Below are 2,777 nucleotides of genomic sequence, written 5' to 3'. Positions count from 1 at the left end.
ACTTGCTTTACAGAAGACTGAGACACACCTTACAGGACAGAGAGGAAGTGAGACACACCTCTGGAAAGGGACAACGCAGTATGTATGTGTTACATAAACAGGCAGTTCCCGGGTTCAGAACAAGTAACGTTTTTAAAGTTGTTCTTAAGTCGGATTTGTATGTAACTCAGAACTTGTAGATTTTAAGATTCTTGCTGCTCCCAGCTGACAAAAGGGCCAACTGTCACAGTGTTCCCTCTAAGGTACATCATGCACAACCACACACTGTTCTGAATGTGGCCATGCACCATTCCTAAATCTGCTACAGGAGAAGTGGAGGAGTCTAGGCCAATGGAAATACTCTGCTCAGTGAAATCAAATGAAGCTGCCACTGCGTTCTTAAGTATGAGTCTTAAGTCGGGCGTCTGTAACTTGGGGACTGTCTGTATTTTGCTTCTTCCTTTAGTCCAGTGGTTCCCAAACCTGTCCTGGGGGACCCCCAGCCAGTCAGGTTTTCAAGATATCCCTAATGAATATGCATGAGAGAGATTTGCATATAATGGAAGTGACAGGTATGCAAATCTCTCTCATGCATATTCATTAGGGATATCTTGAAAACCTGACTGGCTGGGGGTCCCCCGGGACAGGTTTGGGAACCACTGCTTTAGTTTTATCACTGGGCCCCATGCAGGAAAGTACCACAGGTTTACCCGCAGGACTATCATGTAGTACACACAGATTTAACTCATGTCTTATAGATGTCCGTAAATTTTATATTAAAACGTATGGTAAACAGGTCATCAGGGCTGGTTTTAGACACGCTGGTGCCCAGGGCAGAAATTAAGGAGGGGGCCCCTGAACCCCTCTCCTCCCTGCCCCCTCCCTCAAGCTCCCCACCTGCCATTGCTACCATACATAAAACAACTTTAACCTCCCCCCCACACACACTTTTTACAAAAGCACGGAAGAGGTTTTTAGCATCACTCGGCACGTTGAATGCTCTGCCCTGCTCCAACACTCAAAGGAACTCTATGACCGTCGGAGCAGCGCAGCACTGGTTGATGCTAGAAACCTCTTCTACGCTTTTGTAAAAGGGGAAGGGAAGTAAATGACTTCTTCATATAGAACAAAGCATCAGGAGCAGTGCACAGCATTCAGCGCAGCTCCCTCCGCTATCGCGGTTTAGTAAAAGGGGGAAAGAAATAGAAACTGAACTGAAAACCCCAAGAAATTAATATACCGCAAGGCCGTAAAGTTCTATGCAGTTTACAATAGTTAAAAATGCAACAAATTGAATAAAACTAAAAGGTAAAAGCCAATAATTAAAAACATCTGATTATTACATGATAAAATTCTACAAATCAGCTACCTAAATATTTAAAAAAACAGCTATGTTTTTAGATGTCTCCTAAATTCCCCATAAGTATCAGTAAGCAGAAGCAATTATTCTAGATCAGGGGTGGGTAACTCCAGTCCTCGAGGGCTGGAATCCAGTCAGGTTTTCAAGATTTCCTTCATGAATATGCATGATCTATTTACATGCACTGCTTTCAATGCATATTCATGGAGGAAATCCTGAAAACCCGACTGGATTCCAGCCCTTGAGGACCGGAGTGGCCCACCCCTGTACTAGTTCTTTGCCCCATAACGCTGCTTGATATGAAAAAAGATATTGACGATGTTTTTAAAGTTTACATCCTCTAACTGGCGGAAAAACAAAATTCCGGTGTGAGTTTCTCTTATGTCTATTGGTTGCAAAAGAGAAAAGCTCAGTTATGTATTTAGGAGCTAAACCAAATAAAACCTTAAAACAAAAACAACCAATGTGGGGATTTAGGAACATTTGAACATATTTGGTGGGTCCCTTTTGGGATATGGTGTTCTCTGTCTGATCAGATATATGTGGGGTGATCATGGTTAAGGATTTGGGGTGTGCCCTTTTGAATTTGACCCCGCCAGGAGTTCCTTCTAAATGATTGCGAAAATGGCCACAGCGGCGTGCTTAGTATTAGGGCTGCATGGCGTCAGGACACAATTCCATCGAAAGCACAAGTGGTCAATAAATTGGATTATGTTTTTCGGATGTCCAAATTGATTGCAATGAATCGTCATCGTCTAGGTGTGTTCATGTATCGATGGAAGTCGTATATTGATTGGAAGGCCCGAAGGGATGGTTGAATACTTTATCTTTATTTCCTTTTCTGGTCCCTAAGTTTTGAAAAAAATTTTCTTTATATTTTTGTGTACAATCTTTACTTTGTATTCAGGACCTTGGGGAGGGGAGAGAGTAGTGAGGGTGGGCGAGCTTCTGGTACTGTTTTTATTATTGCAATATGTTGGCATTGTAACAAAGAATTATGTCACAACAGTTTGGTTTATACTGGAGTTTTTGGTATGCTATATAATTTGTATGTTTTCAATTTTCAATAAAAAATCTTTTTAAAAACCCCCCAAAAACAACCAATCTTAGGGCTCTTTTTACTAAGCTGCGCTAGCGGTCGCACGCTAGACGCTAACGCCTCCGTAGAGCTGGCGTTAGTTTTTCCGCATAGCACGGGGGTTAGCGAGCGCTAAAAAACGCTACCGCAGCTTAGTAAAAGGAGCCCTTAAACTTCGCACGCGCCTCCATCGGCAACCAGCGCAGCACTCGATAGGAAGGTGTTACACGATTGAAAATTAACTTGACGCCACATTTTGCACCAACTCAGCAAGTACTAAAACACTGGAGAAACAAAACCATTGAATGCACAGGGGTCCTGGGCATAGCCCCCCCCCCCAAAAAAAATTTACCTACCTCT

This window comes from Geotrypetes seraphini, chromosome 1 (genome assembly GCF_902459505.1).
Source record: "Geotrypetes seraphini chromosome 1, aGeoSer1.1, whole genome shotgun sequence".
NCBI classification, from domain to species: Eukaryota; Metazoa; Chordata; class Amphibia; order Gymnophiona; family Dermophiidae; genus Geotrypetes; species Geotrypetes seraphini.
The sequence above is the reverse complement of the archived record's forward strand: the minus strand, read 5'-3'. Positions refer to the sequence as shown.